This window comes from Pseudophryne corroboree, chromosome 3 (genome assembly GCF_028390025.1).
Source record: "Pseudophryne corroboree isolate aPseCor3 chromosome 3, aPseCor3.hap2, whole genome shotgun sequence".
Taxonomy (NCBI): Eukaryota; Metazoa; Chordata; class Amphibia; order Anura; family Myobatrachidae; genus Pseudophryne; species Pseudophryne corroboree.
In genome coordinates this window covers 801,152,409-801,174,148 of record NC_086446.1, presented here as the reverse complement: position 1 = coordinate 801,174,148, position 21,740 = coordinate 801,152,409, and the positions used below count along the sequence as shown (strand labels likewise).

The window sequence follows — 21,740 nt, the reverse complement described above, 5'->3', positions numbered from 1 at the left end:
ATTACAGATCAGGAGGCCGGGAGCACAGACAGCATAGAACACATCGGTGTATTACAGATCAGGAGGCCGGGAGCACAGACAGTATAGAACACATCGGTGTATTACAGATCAGGAGGCCGGGAGCACAGACAGCATAGAACACATCGGTGTATTACAGATCAGGAGGCCGGGAGCACAGACAGCATAGAACACATCGGTGTATTACAGATCAGGAGTCCGGGAGCACAGACAGCATAGAACACATCGGTGTATTACAGATCAGGAGTCCGGGAGTACAGACAGCATAGAACACATCGGTGTATTACAGATCAGGAGGTCGGGAGCACAGACAGCATAGAACACATCGGCGTATTACAGATCAGGAAGCCGGGAGCACAGACAGCATAGAACACATCGGCGTATGACAGATTAGGAGGCCGGGAGCACAGACAGCATAGAACACATCGGTGTATTACAGATCAGGAGTCCGGGAGTACAGACAGTATAGAACACATCGGTGTATAACAGATCAGGAGGTCGGGAGCACAGACAGCATAGAACACATCGGTGTATTACAGATCAGGAGGCCAGGAGCACAGACAGTATAGAACACATCGGCGTATTACAGATCAGGAGGCCGGGAGCACAGACAGCATAGAACACATCGGCGTATTACAGATCAGGAGGCCGGGAGCACAGACAGCATAGAACACATCGGTGTATTACAGATCAGAAGTCCGGGAGTACAGACAGTATAGAACACATCGGTGTATTACAGATCAGGAGGTCGGGAGCACAGACAGCATAGAACACATCGGTGTATTACAGATCAGGAAGCCGGGAGCACAGACAGCATAGAACACATCGGTGTATTACAGATCAGAAGGCCGGGAGCACAGACAGCATAGAACACATCGGCGTATTACAGATCAGGAGGCCGGGAGCACAGACAGCATAGAACACATCGGTGTATTACAGATCAGGAGGCCGGGAGCACAGACAGCATAGAACACATCGGTGTATTACAGATCAGGAGGCCGGGAGCACAGACAGCATAGAACACATCAGTGTATTACAGATCAGGAGGCCGGGAGCACAGACAGCATAGAACACATCGGTGTATTACAGATCAGGAGGCCGGGAGCACAGACAGCATAGAACACATCGGTGTATTACAGATCAGGAGGCCGGGAGCACAGACAGCATAGAACACATCAGTGTATTACAGATCAGGAGGCCGGGAGCACAGACAGCATAGAACACATCGGTTTATTACAGATCAGGAGGCCGGGAGCACAGACAGCATAAAACACATCGGTGTATTACAGATTAGGAGTCCGGGAGCAGAGACAGCATAGAACACATCGGTGTATTAGAGATCAGGAGGCCGGGAGCACAGACAGCATAGAACACATCGGTGTATTACAGATCAGGAGGCCGGGAGCACAGATAGCATAGAACACATCAGTGTATTACAGATCAGGAGGCTGGGAGTACAGACAGCATAGAACACATCAATGTATTACAGATCAGGAGGCCGGGAGTACAGACAGTATAGAACACATCGGTGTATTACAGATTAGGAGTCCGGGAGCACAGACAGCATAGAACACATCAGTGTATTACAGATCAGGAGGCCGGGAGCACAGACAGCATAGAACACATCGGTGTATTACAGATCAGGAGGCCGGGAGCACAGACAGCATAGAACACATCGGTGTATTACAGATCAGGAAGCCGGGAGCACAGACAGCATAGAACACATCAATGTATTAAAGATCAGGAGGCCGGGAGTACAGACAGTATAGAACACATCGGTGTATTACAGATCAGGAGGTCGGGAGCACAGACAGCATAGAACACATCGGTGTATTACAGATTAGGAGTCCGGGAGCACAGACAGCATAGAACACATCGGTGTATTACAGATCAGGAGGCCGGGAGCACAGACAGCATAGAACACATCGGTGTATTACAGATCAGGAAGCCGGGAGCACAGAGAGCATAGAACACAGCGGTGTATTACAGATCAGGAGGCCGGGAGCACAGACAGCATAGAACACATTGTCGTATTACAGGTTAGGAGGCCGGGAGCACAGACAGCATAGAACACATCGGTGTATTAGAGATCAGGAGGCCGGGAGCACAGACAGCATAGAACACATCGGTGTATTACAGATCAGGAGGCCGGGAGCACAGACAGCATAGAACACATCGTCGTATTACAGATCAGGAGGCCGGGAGCACAGACAGTATAGAACACATCGGCGTATTACAGATCAGGAGGCCGGGAGCACAGACAGTATAGAACACATCGGCGTATTACAGATCAGGAGGCCGGGAGCACAGACAGCATAGAACACATTGTCGTATTACAGGTTAGGAGGCCGGGAGCACAGACAGCATAGAACACATCGGTGTATTAGAGATCAGGAGGCCGGGAGCACAGACAGCATAGAACACATTGGTGTATTACAGATCAGGAGGCCAGGAGCACAGACAGCATAGAACACATCGGCTTATTACAGATCAGGAGGCCGGGAGCACAGACAGCATAGAACACATCGGTGTATTACAGATCAGGAGGCCGGGAGCACAGACAGCATAGAACACATCGGTGTATTACAGATCAGGAGGCCGGGAGCACAGACAGCATAGAACACATCGGTGTATTACAGATCAGGAGGCCGAGAGCACAGACAAAGCATTCCCTGTATATTAATCTTGGTTACACACTGGTCATGAGATGGCCAAGAAGTCACTACGAGGAGCTGTGAATATTCCCCTCTGTCTGTACCACATTCACCATCTGTGTGATTTGACAGTATCACTATTGTCACTATTATCTGTATGTCATGTGACAGTGTCACTATTACTTGTGTGTGATTTGACACTGTCACTATTACCTGTGTGTGATTTGACACTGTCACTATTACCTCTGTGTCATGTGACAGTGTCACTATTATCTGTGTGTGATGTCACTATTATCTGTGTGTGATGTGACCATGTCACTATTATCTGTGTGTGATGTCACTATTATCTGTGTGTGATGTCACTATTATCTGTGTGTGATGTGACCATGTCACTATTATCTGTGTGTGTGATGTCACTGTGTCACTATATCTGTGTGCCATGTGACAGTGTCACTATTATCTGTGTGTGATGTCACTATTATCTGTGTGTGATGTGACCATGTCACTATCATCTGTGTGTGTGATGTCACTGTGTCACTATAATCTGTGTGCCATGTGACAGTGTCACTATTATCTGTGTGTGATGTCATTATTATCTGTGTGTGATGTGACCATGTCACTATTATCTGTGTGTGTGATGTCACTGTGTCACTATAATCTGTATGCCATGTGACAGTGTCACTATTATCTGTGTGTGATGTGACCATGTCACTATTATCTGTGTGATGTCATTATTATCTGTGTGTGATGTGACCATGTCACTATTATCTGTGTGTGTGATGTCACTGTGTCACTATAATCTGTATGCCATGTGACAGTGTCACTTTTACCCGTGTGTTGTTTGACCGTGTCACCTTGCAGAGATGACACAATGTTACACTCCACTGATTGCAGAACATACTCTGCTCCGTTCCCTGTAATGGTTCCATAGAGCGCGGCTCACATTTGTTTTTATGGGAAATGAAACATCTGTGGTTGGAGGAAACTGCACAGCTGCAGGTATTTGGAGATAGTAATGTCTGCAACCAATAAAATCTTATTGAAATGCGGTGACATTAGTGTATAAATCAGACGCCTGCAGGGGATCATTTCATCAGAGCTTCTCCGGAAACTTCCAGCAAGGTACAAAGTACTTCTCCATCCATCCCTAACTTCTCCTGTGTGTTCCACATCCTGCAGCTACGAGAACATTTATCCAGGCGGCTCAGTATCCCAACAGCACCCCCTGCCTACGGCAACACAGACTGGGGGGAGACTACCGACTACAGCACAGATACCTGTGTAACAGAGGAACAGCAGAGCGCGCTCCCCCCGTTATACAGGAACACTGTAACAGTTACAGCACAGATACCTGTGTAACAGAGGAACAGCAGAGCGCGCTCCCCCCGTTATACAGGAACAGTGTAACAGTTACAGCACAGATACCTGTGTAACAGAGGAACAGCAGAGCGCGCTCCCCCCGTTATACAGGAACAGTGTAACAGTTACAGCACAGATACCTGTGTAACAGAGGAACAGCAGAGCGCGCTCCCCCCGTTATACAGGAACAGTGTAACAGTTACAGCACAGATACCTGTGTAACAGAGGAACAGCAGAGCGCGCTCCCCCCGTTATACAGGAACACTGTAACAGTTACAGCACAGATACCTGTGTAACAGAGGAACAGCAGAGCGCGCTCCCCCCGTTATACAGGAACACTGTAACAGTTACAGCACAGATACCTGTGTAACAGAGGAACAGCAGAGCGCGCTCCCCCCGTTATACAGGAACAGTGTAACAGTTACAGCACAGATACCTGTGTAATAGAGGAACAGCAGAGCGCGCTCCCCCCGTTATACAGGAACACTGTAACAGTTACAGCACAGATACCTGTGTAACAGAGGAACAGCAGAGCGCGCTCCCCCCGTTATACAGGAACAGTGTAACAGTTACAGCACAGACACCTGTGTAACAGAGGAACAGCAGAGCGCGCTCCCCCCGTTATACAGGAACAGTGTAACAGTTACAGCACAGATACCTGTGTAATAGAGGAACAGCAGAGCGCGCTCCCCCCGTTATACAGGAACAGTGTAACAGTTACAGCACAGATACCTGTGTAACAGAGGAACAGCAGAGCGCGCTCCCCCCGTTATACAGGAACAGTGTAACAGTTACAGCACAGATACCTGTGTAATAGAGGAACAGCAGAGCGCGCTCCCCCCGTTATACAGGAACAGTGTAACAGTTACAGCACAGATACCTGTGTAATAGAGGAACAGCAGAGCGCGCTCCCCCCGTTATACAGGAACAGTGTAACAGTTACAGCACAGATACCTGTGTAATAGAGGAACAGCAGAGCGCGCTCCCCCCGTTATACAGGAACAGTGTAACAGTTACAGCACAGATACCTGTGTAACAGAGGAACAGCAGAGCGCGCTCCCCCCGTTATACAGGAACAGTGTAACAGTTACAGCACAGATACCTGTGTAATAGAGGAACAGCAGAGCGCGCTCCCCCCGTTATACAGGAACACTGTAACAGTTACAGCACAGATACCTGTGTAATAGAGGAACAGCAGAGCGCGCTCCCCCCGTTATACAGGAACAGTGTAACAGTTACAGCACAGACACCTGTGTAATAGAGGAACAGCAGAGCGCGCTCCCCCCGTTATACAGGAACAGTGTAACAGTTACAGCACAGATACCTGTGTAATAGAGGAACAGCAGAGCGCGCTCCCCCCGTTATACAGGAACAGTGTAACAGTTACAGCACAGATACCTGTGTAATAGAGGAACAGCAGAGCGCGCTCCCCCCGTTATACAGGAACAGTGTAACAGTTACAGCACAGATACCTGTGTAACAGAGGAACAGCAGAGCGCGCTCCCCCCGTTATACAGGAACAGTGTAACAGTTACAGCACAGATACCTGTGTAATAGAGGAACAGCAGAGCGCGCTCCCCCCGTTATACAGGAACAGTGTAACAGTTACAGCACAGATACCTGTGTAATAGAGGAACAGCAGAGCGCGCTCCCCCCCGTTATACAGGAACAGTGTAACAGTTACAGCACAGATACCTGTGTAATAGAGGAACAGCAGAGCGCGCTCCCCCCGTTATACAGGAACACTGTAACAGTTACAGCACAGATACCTGTGTAATAGAGGAACAGCAGAGCGCGCTCCCCCCGTTATACAGGAACAGTGTAACAGTTACAGCACAGATACCTGTGTAACAGAGGAACAGCAGAGCGCGCTCCCCCCGTTATACAGGAACACTGTAACAGTTACAGCACAGATACCTGTGTAACAGAGGAACAGCAGAGCGCGCTCCCCCCGTTATACAGGAACAGTGTAACAGTTACAGCACAGATACCTGTGTAATAGAGGAACAGCAGAGCGCGCTCCCCCCGTTATACAGGAACAGTGTAACAGTTACAGCACAGATACCTGTGTAACAGAGGAACAGCAGAGCGCGCTCCCCCCGTTATACAGGAACAGTGTAACAGTTACAGCACAGATACCTGTGTAACAGAGGAACAGCAGAGCGCGCTCCCCCCGTTATACAGGAACACTGTAACAGTTACAGCACAGATACCTGTGTAATAGAGGAACAGCAGAGCGCGCTCCCCCCGTTATACAGGAACAGTGTAACAGTTACAGCACAGATACCTGTGTAACAGAGGAACAGCAGAGCGCGCTCCCCCCGTTATACAGGAACAGTGTAACAGTTACAGCACAGATACCTGTGTAATAGAGGAACAGCAGAGCGCGCTCCCCCCGTTATACAGGAACACTGTAACAGTTACAGCACAGATACCTGTGTAATAGAGGAACAGCAGAGCGCGCTCCCCCCGTTATACAGGAACAGTGTAACAGTTACAGCACAGATACCTGTGTAATAGAGGAACAGCAGAGCGCGCTCCCCCGTTATACAGGAACAGTGTAACAGTTACAGCACAGATACCTGTGTAATAGAGGAACAGCAGAGCGCGCTCCCCCCGTTATACAGGAACAGTGTAACAGTTACAGCACAGATACCTGTGTAATAGAGGAACAGCAGAGCGCGCTCCCCCCGTTATACAGGAACAGTGTAACAGTTACAGCACAGATACCTGTGTAACAGAGGAACAGCAGAGCGCGCTCCCCCCGTTATACAGGAACAGTGTAACAGTTACAGCACAGATACCTGTGTAATAGAGGAACAGCAGAGCGCGCTCCCCCCGTTATACAGGAACACTGTAACAGTTACAGCACAGATACCTGTGTAACAGAGGAACAGCAGAGCGCGCTCCCCCCGTTATACAGGAACAGTGTAACAGTTACAGCACAGATACCTGTGTAATAGAGGAACAGCAGAGCGCGCTCCCCCCGTTATACAGGAACACTGTAACAGTTACAGCACAGATACCTGTGTAATAGAGGAACAGCAGAGCGCGCTCCCCCCGTTATACAGGAACAGTGTAACAGTTACAGCACAGATACCTGTGTAATAGAGGAACAGCAGAGCGCGCTCCCCCCGTTATACAGGAACAGTGTAACAGTTACAGCACAGATACCTGTGTAATAGAGGAACAGCAGAGCGCGCTCCCCCCGTTATACAGGAACACTGTAACAGTTACAGCACAGATACCTGTGTAATAGAGGAACAGCAGAGCGCGCTCCCCCCGTTATACAGGAACAGTGTAACAGTTACAGCACAGATACCTGTGTAACAGAGGAACAGCAGAGCGCGCTCCCCCCGTTATACAGGAACAGTGTAACAGTTACAGCACAGATACCTGTGTAATAGAGGAACAGCAGAGCGCGCTCCCCCCGTTATACAGGAACACTGTAACAGTAACAGCACAGACACCTGTGTAATAGAGGAACAGCAGAGCGCGCTCCCCCCGTTATACAGGAACAGTGTAACAGTTACAGCACAGATACCTGTGTAACAGAGGAACAGCAGAGCGCGCTCCCCCCGTTATACAGGAACACTGTAACAGTTACAGCACAGATACCTGTGTAATAGAGGAACAGCAGAGCGCGCTCCCCCCGTTATACAGGAACAGTGTAACAGTTACAGCACAGATACCTGTGTAATAGAGGAACAGCAGAGCGCGCTCCCCCCGTTATACAGGAACAGTGTAACAGTTACAGCACAGATACCTGTGTAACAGAGGAACAGCAGAGCGCGCTCCCCCGTTATACAGGAACAGTGTAACAGTTACAGCACAGATACCTGTGTAATAGAGGAACAGCAGAGCGCGCTCCCCCCGTTATACAGGAACAGTGTAACAGTTACAGCACAGATACCTGTGTAATAGAGGAACAGCAGAGCGCGCTCCCCCCGTTATACAGGAACAGTGTAACAGTTACAGCACAGATACCTGTGTAATAGAGGAACAGCAGAGCGCGCTCCCCCCGTTATACAGGAACAGTGTAACAGTTACAGCACAGATACCTGTGTAACAGAGGAACAGCAGAGCGCGCTCCCCCCGTTATACAGGAACAGTGTAACAGTTACAGCACAGATACCTGTGTAACAGAGGAACAGCAGAGCGCGCTCCCCCCGTTATACAGGAACAGTGTAACAGTTACAGCACAGATACCTGTGTAATAGAGGAACAGCAGAGCGCGCTCCCCCCGTTATACAGGAACAGTGTAACAGTTACAGCACAGATACCTGTGTAATAGAGGAACAGCAGAGCGCGCTCCCCCCGTTATACAGGAACAGTGTAACAGTTACAGCACAGATACCTGTGTAACAGAGGAACAGCAGAGCGCGCTCCCCCCGTTATACAGGAACAGTGTAACAGTTACAGCACAGATACCTGTGTAACAGAGGAACAGCAGAGCGCGCTCCCCCCGTTATACAGGAACAGTGTAACAGTTACAGCACAGATACCTGTGTAACAGAGGAACAGCAGAGCGCGCTCCCCCCGTTATACAGGAACAGTGTAACAGTTACAGCACAGATACCTGTGTAATAGAGGAACAGCAGAGCGCGCTCCCCCCGTTATACAGGAACAGTGTAACAGTTACAGCACAGATACCTGTGTAATAGAGGAACAGCAGAGCGCGCTCCCCCCGTTATACAGGAACAGTGTAACAGTTACAGCACAGATACCTGTGTAATAGAGGAACAGCAGAGCGCGCTCCCCCCGTTATACAGGAACAGTGTAACAGTTACAGCACAGATACCTGTGTAATAGAGGAACAGCAGAGCGCGCTCCCCCCGTTATACAGGAACACTGTAACAGTTACAGCACAGACACCTGTGTATCAGAGGAACAGCAGAGCGCGCTCCCCCCGTTATACAGGAACAGTGTAACAGTTACAGCACAGATACCTGTGTAATAGAGGAACAGCAGAGCGCGCTCCCCCCGTTATACAGGAACAGTGTAACAGTTACAGCACAGATACCTGTGTAATAGAGGAACAGCAGAGCGCGCTCCCCCCGTTATACAGGAACACTGTAACAGTTACAGCACAGATACCTGTGTAACAGAGGAACAGCAGAGCGCGCTCCCCCCGTTATACAGGAACAGTGTAACAGTTACAGCACAGATACCTGTGTAACAGAGGAACAGCAGAGCGCGCTCCCCCCGTTATACAGGAACAGTGTAACAGTTACAGCACAGATACCTGTGTAACAGAGGAACAGCAGAGCGCGCTCCCCCCGTTATACAGGAACAGTGTAACAGTTACAGCACAGATACCTGTGTAATAGAGGAACAGCAGAGCGCGCTCCCCCCGTTATACAGGAACACTGTAACAGTTACAGCACAGATACCTGTGTAACAGAGGAACAGCAGAGCGCGCTCCCCCCGTTATACAGGAACAGTGTAACAGTTACAGCACAGATACCTGTGTAACAGAGGAACAGCAGAGCGCGCTCCCCCCGTTATACAGGAACAGTGTAACAGTTACAGCACAGATACCTGTGTAATAGAGGAACAGCAGAGCGCGCTCCCCCCGTTATACAGGAACAGTGTAACAGTTACAGCACAGATACCTGTGTAATAGAGGAACAGCAGAGCGCGCTCCCCCCGTTATACAGGAACAGTGTAACAGTTACAGCACAGATACCTGTGTAATAGAGGAACAGCAGAGCGCGCTCCCCCCGTTATACAGGAACAGTGTAACAGTTACAGCACAGATACCTGTGTAATAGAGGAACAGCAGAGCGCGCTCCCCCCGTTATACAGGAACAGTGTAACAGTTACAGCACAGATACCTGTGTAACAGAGGAACAGCAGAGCGCGCTCCCCCCGTTATACAGGAACACTGTAACAGTTACAGCACAGATACCTGTGTAACAGAGGAACAGCAGAGCGCGCTCCCCCCGTTATACAGGAACAGTGTAACAGTTACAGCACAGATACCTGTGTAACAGAGGAACAGCAGAGCGCGCTCCCCCCGTTATACAGGAACACTGTAACAGTTACAGCACAGATACCTGTGTAATAGAGGAACAGCAGAGCGCGCTCCCCCCGTTATACAGGAACACTGTAACAGTTACAGCACAGATACCTGTGTAATAGAGGAACAGCAGAGCGCGCTCCCCCCGTTATACAGGAACAGTGTAACAGTTACAGCACAGATACCTGTGTAACAGAGGAACAGCAGAGCGCGCTCCCCCCGTTATACAGGAACAGTGTAACAGTTACAGCACAGATACCTGTGTAACAGAGGAACAGCAGAGCGCGCTCCCCCCGTTATACAGGAACAGTGTAACAGTTACAGCACAGATACCTGTGTAACAGAGGAACAGCAGAGCGCGCTCCCCCCGTTATACAGGAACAGTGTAACAGTTACAGCACAGATACCTGTGTCACAGAGGAACAGCAGAGCGCGCTCCCCCCGTTATACAGGAACAGTGTAACAGTTACAGCACAGATACCTGTGTAACAGAGGAACAGCAGAGCGCGCTCCCCCCGTTATACAGGAACAGTGTAACAGTTACAGCACAGATACCTGTGTAACAGAGGAACAGCAGAGCGCGCTCCCCCCGTTATACAGGAACAGTGTAACAGTTACAGCACAGATACCTGTGTAATAGAGGAACAGCAGAGCGCGCTCCCCCCGTTATACAGGAACAGTGTAACAGTTACAGCACAGATACCTGTGTAATAGAGGAACAGCAGAGCGCGCTCCCCCCGTTATACAGGAACAGTGTAACAGTTACAGCACAGATACCTGTGTAATAGAGGAACAGCAGAGCGCGCTCCCCCCGTTATACAGGAACAGTGTAACAGTTACAGCACAGATACCTGTGTAACAGAGGAACAGCAGAGCGCGCTCCCCCGTTATACAGGAACAGTGTAACAGTTACAGCACAGATACCTGTGTAACAGAGGAACAGCAGAGCGCGCTCCCCCCGTTATACAGGAACAGTGTAACAGTTACAGCACAGATACCTGTGTAACAGAGGAACAGCAGAGCGCGCTCCCCCGTTATACAGGAACAGTGTAACAGTTACAGCACAGATACCTGTGTAACAGAGGAACAGCAGAGCGCGCTCCCCCCGTTATACAGGAACAGTGTAACAGTTACAGCACAGATACCTGTGTAACAGAGGAACAGCAGAGCGCGCTCCCCCCGTTATACAGGAACACTGTAACAGTTACAGCACAGATACCTGTGTAACAGAGGAACAGCAGAGCGCGCTCCCCCCGTTATACAGGAACACTGTAACAGTTACAGCACAGATACCTGTGTAATAGAGGAACAGCAGAGCGCGCTCCCCCCGTTATACAGGAACAGTGTAACAGTTACAGCACAGATACCTGTGTAATAGAGGAACAGCAGAGCGCGCTCCCCCCGTTATACAGGAACACTGTAACAGTTACAGCACAGATACCTGTGTAATAGAGGAACAGCAGAGCGCGCTCCCCCCGTTATACAGGAACAGTGTAACAGTTACAGCACAGATACCTGTGTAATAGAGGAACAGCAGAGCGCGCTCCCCCCGTTATACAGGAACAGTGTAACAGTTACAGCACAGATACCTGTGTAACAGAGGAACAGCAGAGCGCGCTCCCCCCGTTATACAGGAACAGTGTAACAGTTACAGCACAGATACCTGTGTAATAGAGGAACAGCAGAGCGCGCTCCCCCCGTTATACAGGAACAGTGTAACAGTTACAGCACAGATACCTGTGTAACAGAGGAACAGCAGAGCGCGCTCCCCCCGTTATACAGGAACAGTGTAACAGTTACAGCACAGACACCTGTGTAATAGAGGAACAGCAGAGCGCGCTCCCCCCGTTATACAGGAACAGTGTAACAGTTACAGCACAGATACCTGTGTAATAGAGGAACAGCAGAGCGCGCTCCCCCCGTTATACAGGAACAGTGTAACAGTTACAGCACAGATACCTGTGTAATAGAGGAACAGCAGAGCGCGCTCCCCCCGTTATACAGGAACAGTGTAACAGTTACAGCACAGATACCTGTGTAACAGAGGAACAGCAGAGCGCGCTCCCCCCGTTATACAGGAACAGTGTAACAGTTACAGCACAGATACCTGTGTAATAGAGGAACAGCAGAGCGCGCTCCCCCCGTTATACAGGAACAGTGTAACAGTTACAGCACAGATACCTGTGTAACAGAGGAACAGCAGAGCGCGCTCCCCCCGTTATACAGGAACAGTGTAACAGTTACAGCACAGATACCTGTGTATCAGAGGAACAGCAGAGCGCGCTCCCCCCGTTATACAGGAACAGTGTAACAGTTACAGCACAGATACCTGTGTAATAGAGGAACAGCAGAGCGCGCTCCCCCCGTTATACAGGAACAGTGTAACAGTTACAGCACAGATACCTGTGTATCAGAGGAACAGCAGAGCGCGCTCCCCCCGTTATACAGGAACAGTGTAACAGTTACAGCACAGATACCTGTGTAACAGAGGAACAGCAGAGCGCGCTCCCCCCGTTATACAGGAACACTGTAACAGTTACAGCACAGATACCTGTGTAACAGAGGAACAGCAGAGCGCGCTCCCCCCGTTATACAGGAACACTGTAACAGTTACAGCACAGATACCTGTGTAACAGAGGAACAGCAGAGCGCGCTCCCCCCGTTATACAGGAACAGTGTAACAGTTACAGCACAGATACCTGTGTAACAGAGGAACAGCAGAGCGCGCTCCCCCCGTTATACAGGAACAGTGTAACAGTTACAGCACAGATACCTGTGTAATAGAGGAACAGCAGAGCGCGCTCCCCCCGTTATACAGGAACAGTGTAACAGTTACAGCACAGATACCTGTGTAATAGAGGAACAGCAGAGCGCGCTCCCCCCGTTATACAGGAACAGTGTAACAGTTACAGCACAGATACCTGTGTAATAGAGGAACAGCAGAGCGCGCTCCCCCCGTTATACAGGAACAGTGTAACAGTTACAGCACAGATACCTGTGTAATAGAGGAACAGCAGAGCGCGCTCCCCCGTTATACAGGAACAGTGTAACAGTTACAGCACAGATACCTGTGTAATAGAGGAACAGCAGAGCGCGCTCCCCCGTTATACAGGAACAGTGTAACAGTTACAGCACAGATACCTGTGTAATAGAGGAACAGCAGAGCGCGCTCCCCCCGTTATACAGGAACAGTGTAACAGTTACAGCACAGATACCTGTGTAACAGAGGAACAGCAGAGCGCGCTCCCCCCGTTATACAGGAACAGTGTAACAGTTACAGCACAGATACCTGTGTAATAGAGGAACAGCAGAGCGCGCTCCCCCCGTTATACAGGAACAGTGTAACAGTTACAGCACAGATACCTGTGTAATAGAGGAACAGCAGAGCGCGCTCCCCCCGTTATACAGGAACAGTGTAACAGTTACAGCACAGACACCTGTGTAATAGAGGAACAGCAGAGCGCGCTCCCCCCGTTATACAGGAACAGTGTAACAGTTACAGCACAGATACCTGTGTATCAGAGGAACAGCAGAGCGCGCTCCCCCCGTTATACAGGAACAGTGTAACAGTTACAGCACAGATACCTGTGTAATAGAGGAACAGCAGAGCGCGCTCCCCCCGTTATACAGGAACAGTGTAACAGTTACAGCACAGATACCTGTGTATCAGAGGAACAGCAGAGCGCGCTCCCCCCGTTATACAGGAACAGTGTAACAGTTACAGCACAGATACCTGTGTATCAGAGGAACAGCAGAGCGCGCTCCCCCCGTTATACAGGAACAGTGTAACAGTTACAGCACAGATACCTGTGTATCAGAGGAACAGCAGAGCGCGCTCCCCCCGTTATACAGGAACAGTGTAACAGTTACAGCACAGATACCTGTGTAATAGAGGAACAGCAGAGCGCGCTCCCCCCGTTATACAGGAACAGTGTAACAGTTACAGCACAGATACCTGTGTAACAGAGGAACAGCAGAGCGCGCTCCCCCCGTTATACAGGAACAGTGTAACAGTTACAGCACAGACACCTGTGTAATAGAGGAACAGCAGAGCGCGCTCCCCCCGTTATACAGGAACAGTGTAACAGTTACAGCACAGATACCTGTGTAATAGAGGAACAGCAGAGCGCGCTCCCCCCGTTATACAGGAACAGTGTAACAGTTACAGCACAGATACCTGTGTAATAGAGGAACAGCAGAGCGCTCCCCCTTCATTTTCCCATCCTACTGACCCTTGGATTACATCGCTGTTGATCATATCATACAGCCCACAAAGAACCTTTGTAATCTGGTGGACCGTTATGTAGCAGGTAGCACCTATCATTGTGTATCAATGCTTATTTCCCTATAGAGTGTAAGCTAGCGAGCAGGGCCCTCCTACCTCTATGTCTGTCTGTTAATACCCAGATTTGTGTTATCACAGTTGTTTTCAATTGTAGAGCGCAATGGAATTTGCTGCGTTATATAAGACACGGGTAATAACCAAATATAAACAAGAGATGATAATAATACTAATAATAATAATAATCCATTTCTCAACAAGCTCTGCAATTGTGAATGCACAAACACACACAGCCATATATCATATGTGTCTGCTCGTTGTGAAACAGCAGAAATGTGTAGGAAAGACTATATATATATATATACTGTATATCCTGGTGCTCTGCATCCAGTCACGTAGGACGTGTGGGCGGCTGTGATGTTTATCACACAAGAGTCATCGGCTTGGCCCTCCGCACGCTGTATCACAATGTATAATTAGCCTGCCCACCACAGTTAATTAGTTTTCTCTCCATCCCTGTGTATATGATTGTACACGGCTAATTGGCTTAGAAAGGCAGCGTCCAGGCCACCAGGGATTGGCTGTCTACTATGGCGTTACATTGGCGCTTGCCACGCCATGGCTGCCCATTTATACACTGCTGGACGGGGGTAGGTGAGTGTCTGCAGATATTCAGGACCAGGGACCTACGGAGGCGGTGAGATGAGGCATCTGCCTAAGGAGTAGGGGTCCCACCAGCACCGCTGAAATCTCAAGCTGGCATGAAAACTGCGCGGTACATGACGGAAGCGTCCGTACACAAGGAACGCTGACCACGGGGAATCGCTGCCAGAAACAGGAGGTTTTACTAAGTAGGAAACATGAAGAGTTCTGTACTTATCAGCTGCTATTGATAGGTACACAGCGTAAATCCCAATAAATCAATACTGCACAGAGATATATATGCTTTCAATTAGGGCTCAGACAGGTCATGGCGGTGTACACACCGCGCACCACAAGCACTTACTCTCGGCTTAGCTGATTACAGCAGGAGCAATGTGCCAATGAATATTTACTAACACAGCAAGTTTCCCGGGTGTATTATAGATTAACATGTCAGAGGCCTCACGCGCTGGCCGCTCGGGATGGAACAAATACATTACCGCTAGCTTATCATTGTTCTTCTGACGCGGACACACTGAGTCTCCGGCAGCATGATGGACAGTACTATACATATATATTTATATATATATATACACATATACATATATACACACACACATAGGGGCAGTACTCAGACGGTATTTCTGCTCCTGCCATAAGATTGGTGCAGCTTTTGATGATGTGACTGATGTCGGCATTTAACGACTCGCCAGGCGCTATTACAGTGTCTACGGATGCCGCATGTGGGGGTCTCAGTCCTAATGAGCGCAGATGTACACCAGGGAAGGACTTTGCTGCCGCATCAGCACAAAGTCACAGACAGGCGACCATGAACAGGCATCCACCTCTGATCCAAGCCATAGTCACAAAGAAGCTGCAGTGGCCCTGGCGTCTTGTTCCCATGGATATTCTGAGCAGCCGGTGGTGCGTCCTCATATGCAGCCGGTGGGCGTCTCTGTACAAATCCCAGCGGCTGCAGTACCGCTGCATACAAAGACGCAGGCGTGACGGGATTTGCGTACACCTCTGAATCTGAGGTGCAAATACAACAGCGTCTCCTTTCTGACTGTCCCCCCTACCTGCAGGTATGACATCAATTGTGTAAGATGCCTCTGCCAAATGATATAAAGAACAGGCTGAATAGTACAGAAGGGCTTCATGAAAATAGCAAGATTACAGGAGGACATGTACAAATATATTAGAGTATTATAAAGTTGGGAAAGAGTCAGTACTAAATGCTGACACATACTGTCGACATGATCAGAATATCAACATAAACCTTAAGTCAGTCGGTATGTCGACATAGCGTTTCAAGTTTATTTCAAACCTAACCCGAAGTAACACCTAAAAGTAAGACTGACAAGAACTGCCGACACATTGGTGCACATTGGTGTTGGATACGTGCACATTGGTGTTGGATACGTGCGCATTGGTGTTGGATACGTGCGCATTGGTGTTGGATAAGTGCACATTGGTGTTGGATAAGTGCACGTTGGTGTTGGATAAGTGCACATTGGTGTTGGATACGTGCACATTGGTGTTGGATACGTGCACATTGGTGTTGGATACGTGCACATTGGTGTTGGATACGTGCACATTGGTGTTGGATAAGTGCGCGTTGGTGTTGGATACGTGCGCATTGGTGTTGGATACGTGCACATTGGTGTTGGATACGTGCGCATTGGTGTTGGATACGTGCACATTGGTGTTGGATACGTGCACATTGGTGTTGGATAAGTGCGCGTTGGTGTTGGATACGTCCGCATTGGTGTTGGATACGTGCACATTGGTGTTGGATACGTGCACACTGGTGTTGGAAACGTCCACATTGGTGTTGGATACGTGCGCATTGGTGTTGGATACGTGCACATTGGTGTTGGATACGTGCACATTGGTGTTGGATACGTGCACATTGGTGTTGGATAAGTGCACATTGGTGTTGGATACGTGCACATTGGTGTTGGATACGTGCACATTGGTGTTGGATACGTGCACATTGGTGTTGGATACGTGCACATTGGTGTTGGATACGTGCACATTGGTGTTGGATAAGTGCGCGTTGGTGTTGGATAAGTGCACATTGGTGTTGGATAAGTGCGCGTTGGTGTTGGATATGTGCACGTTGGTGTTGGATATGTGCACGTTGGTGTTGGATACGTGCACATTGGTGTTGGATAAGTGCGCGTTGGTGTTGGATAAGTGCGCGTTGGTGTTGGATAAGTGCACATTGGTGATGGATATGTGCACGTTGGTGTTGGATATGTGCACGTTGGTGTTGGATAAGTGCGCGTTGGTGTTGGATAAGTGCGCGTTGGTGTTGGATAAGTGCACATTGGTGATGGATATGTGCACGTTGGTGTTGGATACGTGCACATTGGTGTTGGATAAGTGCGCGTTGGTGTTGGATAAGTGCGCGTTGGTGTTGGATAAGTGCACATTGGTGATGGATATGTGCACGTTGGTGTTGGATATGTGCACGTTGGTGTTGGATATGTGCGCGTTGGTGTTGGATATGTGCACGTTGGTGTTGGATATGTGCACGTTGGTGTTGGATACGTGCGCATTGGTGTTGGAAACGTCCGCATTGGTGTTGGATACGTCCGCATTGGTGTTGGATACGTGCGCATTGGTGTTGGATACGTGCGCATTGGTGTTGGATACGTGCGCATTGGTGTTGGATACGTGCGCATTGGTGTTGGATAAGTGCACATTGGTGTTGGATACGTGCGCATTGGTGTTGGATACGTGCGCATTGGTGTTGGATACGTGCGCATTGGTGTTGGATACGTCCGCATTGGTGTTGGATACGTGCGCATTGGTGTTGGATACGTGCGCATTGGTGTTGGATAAGTGCACATTGGTGTTGGATACGTGCGCATTGGTGTTGGATAAGTGCACATTGGTGTTGGATACGTGCACCCTGGTGTTGGAAACGTCCGCGTTGGTGTTGGATACGTGCGCATTGGTGTTGGATACGTGCACATTGGTGTTGGATACGTGCACATTGGTGTTGGATATGTGCACATTGGTGATGGATACGTGCGCATTGGTGTTGGATACGTGCACATTGGTGTTGGATACGTGCGCATTGGTGTTGGATATGTGCGCATTGGTGTTGGATAAGTGCACATTGGTGTTGGATACGTGCGCATTGGTGTTGGATAAGTGCACATTGGTGTTGGATACGTGCACATTGGTGTTGGATACGTGCGCATTGGTGTTGGATACGTCCGCATTGGTGTTGGATACGTGCGCATTGGTGTTGGATACGTGCGCATTGGTGTTGGATAAGTGCACATTGGTGTTGGATACGTGCACATTGGTGTTGGATACGTGCACATTGGTGTTGGATAAGTGCACATTGGTGTTGGATACGTGCGCATTGGTGTTGGATACGTGCGCATTGGTGTTGGATAAGTGCACATTGGTGTTGGATACGTGCGCATTGGTGTTGGATAAGTGCACATTGGTGTTGGATACGTGCGCATTGGTGTTGGATAAGTGCACATTGGTGTTGGATACGTGCGCATTGGTGTTGGATAAGTGCACATTGGTGTTGGATACGTGCGCATTGGTGTTGGATAAGTGCACATTGGTGTTGGATACGTGCGCATTGGTGTTGGATAAGTGCACATTGGTGTTGGATACGTGCGCATTGGTGTTGGATACGTGCGCATTGGTGTTGGATACGTGCACATTGGTGTTGGATACGTGCACATTGGTGTTGGATACGTGCGCATTGGTGTTGGATACGTGCGCATTGGTGTTGGATATGTGCGCATTGGTGTTGGATATGTGCACGTTGGTGTTGGATATGTGCACGTTGGTGTTGGATATGTGCACGTTGGTGTTGGATACGTGCACATTGGTGTTGGATAAGTGCGCGTTGGTGTTGGATAAGTGCACATTGGTGATGGATATGTGCACGTTGGTGATGGATATGTGCACGTTGGTGTTGGATATGTGCACGTTGGTGTTGGATACGTGCGCATTGGTGTTGGATACGTGCACCCTGGTGTTGGAAACGTCCGCATTGGTGTTGGATAAGTGCACATTGGTGTTGGATACGTGCGCGTTGGTGTTGGATAAGTGCACATTGGTGATGGATACGTGCGCATTGGTGTTGGATACGTGCACATTGGTGTTGGATAAGTGCACATTGGTGTTGGATACGTGCGCATTGGTGTTGGATACGTGCGCATTGGTGTTGGATAAGTGCACATTGGTGTTGGATACGTGCGCATTGGTGTTGGATACGTGCACATTGGTGTTGGATAAGTGCACATTGGTGTTGGATACGTGCACATTGGTGTTGGATACGTGCACATTGGTGTTGGATAAGTGCACATTGGTGTTGGATACGTGCGCATTGGTGTTGGATAAGTGCACATTGGTGTTGGATAAGTGCACATTGGTGTTGGATACGTGCGCATTGGTGTTGGATAAGTGCACATTGGTGTTGGATACGTGCGCATTGGTGTTGGATACGTGCACATTGGTGTTGGATAAGTGCACATTGGTGTTGGATACGTGCGCATTGGTGTTGGATAAGTGCACATTGGTGTTGGATACGTGCGCATTGGTGTTGGATACGTGCGCATTGGTGTTGGATACGTGCGCATTGGTGTTGGATACGTCCGCATTGGTGTTGGATACGTGCGCATTGGTGTTGGATATGTGCGCGTTGGTGTTGGATATGTGCGCGTTGGTGTTGGATAAGTGCACATTGGTGATGGATACGTGCACATTGGTGATGGATACGTGCACATTGGTGATGGATACGTGCACATTGGTGATGGATACGTGCACATTGGTGATGGATACGTGCACATTGGTGATGGATACGTGCACATTGGTGATGGATACGTCCGCATTGGTGTTGGATACGTGCGCATTGGTGTTGGATAAGTGCACATTGGTGTTGGATACGTGCGCATTGGTGTTGGATAAGTGCACATTGGTGTTGGATACGTGCGCATTGGTGTTGGATAAGTGCACATTGGTGTTGGATACGTGCGCATTGGTGTTGGATAAGTGCACATTGGTGTTGGATACGTGCGCATTGGTGTTGGATAAGTGCACATTGGTGTTGGATACGTGCGCATTGGTGTTGGATAAGTGCACATTGGTGTTGGATACGTGCGCATTGGTGTTGGATACGTGCGCATTGGTGTTGGATACGTGCACATTGGTGTTGGATACGTGCACATTGGTGTTGGATACGTGCGCATTGGTGTTGGATACGTGCGCATTGGTGTTGGATATGTGCGCATTGGTGTTGGATATGTGCACGTTGGTGTTGGATATGTGCACGTTGGTGTTGGATATGTGCACGTTGGTGTTGGATACGTGCACATTGGTGTTGGATAAGTGCGCGTTGGTGTTGGATAAGTGCACATTGGTGATGGATATGTGCACGTTGGTGATGGATATGTGCACGTTGGTGTTGGATATGTGCACGTTGGTGTTGGATACGTGCGCATTGGTGTTGGATACGTGCACCCTGGTGTTGGAAACGTCCGCATTGGTGTTGGATAAGTGCACATTGGTGTTGGATACGTGCACGTTGGTGTTGGATAAGTGCACATTGGTGATGGATACGTGCGCATTGGTGTTGGATACGTGCACATTGGTGTTGGATAAGTGCACATTGGTGTTGGATAAGTGCACATTGGTGTTGGATACGTGCGCATTGGTGTTGGATACGTGCGCATTGGTGTTGGATAAGTGCACATTGGTGTTGGATACGTGCGCATTGGTGTTGGATACGTGCACATTGGTGTTGGATAAGTGCACATTGGTGTTGGATACGTGCACATTGGTGTTGGATACGTGCACATTGGTGTTGGATAAGTGCACATTGGTGTTGGATACGTGCGCATTGGTGTTGGATAAGTGCACATTGGTGTTGGATAAGTGCACATTGGTGTTGGATACGTGCGCATTGGTGTTGGATAAGTGCACATTGGTGTTGGATACGTGCGCATTGGTGTTGGATACGTGCACATTGGTGTTGGATAAGTGCACATTGGTGTTGGATACGTGCGCATTGGTGTTGGATAAGTGCACATTGGTGTTGGATACGTGCGCATTGGTGTTGGATACGTGCGCATTGGTGTTGGATACGTGCGCATTGGTGTTGGATACGTCCGCATTGGTGTTGGATACGTGCGCATTGGTGTTGGATATGTGCGCGTTGGTGTTGGATATGTGCGCGTTGGTGTTGGATAAGTGCACATTGGTGATGGATACGTGCACATTGGTGATGGATACGTGCACATTGGTGTTGGATACATGCACATTGGTGTTGGATACGTGCGCATTGGTGTTGGATACGTGCGCATTGGTGTTGGATAAGTGCACATTGGTGTTGGATATGTGCGCCCTGGTGTTGGAAACGTCCGCATTGGTGTTGGATACGTGCGCATTGGTGTTGGATACGTGCGCATTGGTGTTGGATAAGTGCACATTGGTGTTGGATACGTGCGCATTGGTGTTGGATAAGTGCACATTGGTGTTGGATACGTGCGCATTGGTGTTGGATACGTGCGCATTGGTGTTGGATATGTGCGCCCTGGTGTTGGAAACGTCCGCATTGGTGTTGGATACGTGCGCATTGGTGTTGGATACGTGCGCATTGGTGTTGGATAAGTGCACATTGGTGTTGGATACGTGCGCATTGGTGTTGGATAAGTGCACATTGGTGTTGGATACGTGCGCATTGGTGTTGGATACGTGCGCATTGGTGTTGGATACGTGCACA

At 49.2% G+C, this 21,740-nt stretch overlaps 1 protein-coding gene across 1 annotated transcript in view; it reads right to left on the bottom strand.

Moving 5' to 3' along the window:
* ATRNL1 (attractin like 1) overlaps positions 1–21,740 on the bottom strand; it is a 1,127,078-nt gene that overhangs the window by 671,738 nt on the left and 433,600 nt on the right. The gene's annotated exons all lie outside the window — the stretch shown is intronic.